Source organism: Mastomys coucha, unplaced genomic scaffold (assembly GCF_008632895.1).
Source record: "Mastomys coucha isolate ucsf_1 unplaced genomic scaffold, UCSF_Mcou_1 pScaffold16, whole genome shotgun sequence".
Taxonomy (NCBI): Eukaryota; Metazoa; Chordata; class Mammalia; order Rodentia; family Muridae; genus Mastomys; species Mastomys coucha.
In genome coordinates, this window is record NW_022196898.1 from 37792932 (window position 1) to 37793285 (window position 354).

The window sequence follows — 354 nt, forward strand, 5'->3', positions numbered from 1 at the left end:
TGGTGGCCTAAGGCATGGCCTGTAACCCAATCTTCCCACTCTTTGCAGGGATTGGGATATGAGGCCAGTCCTGCAGTCAGCTCACACACCCTGGCGTGGTGTGCGTCAGAGGGCCAGACAGGAAACTTTGCACCTTATGTGCTTCCTCTTCCTGTTAATATATGGGGGAGAGATGTCTTACAAGACTTGGGACTTACATTGACCAATGAGTATTCTCAACAAGCTAAGGATATTATGAAAAGGAAGGGATATAGAGAAGGAAAGGGTCTTGGAGGAGAGAGCAAGAAAGATCGAGCCCAATCTCACAAGAGGGCAATCCGGGAAGACAGGGCCTGGGTTTTCCCTAGCGGCCAT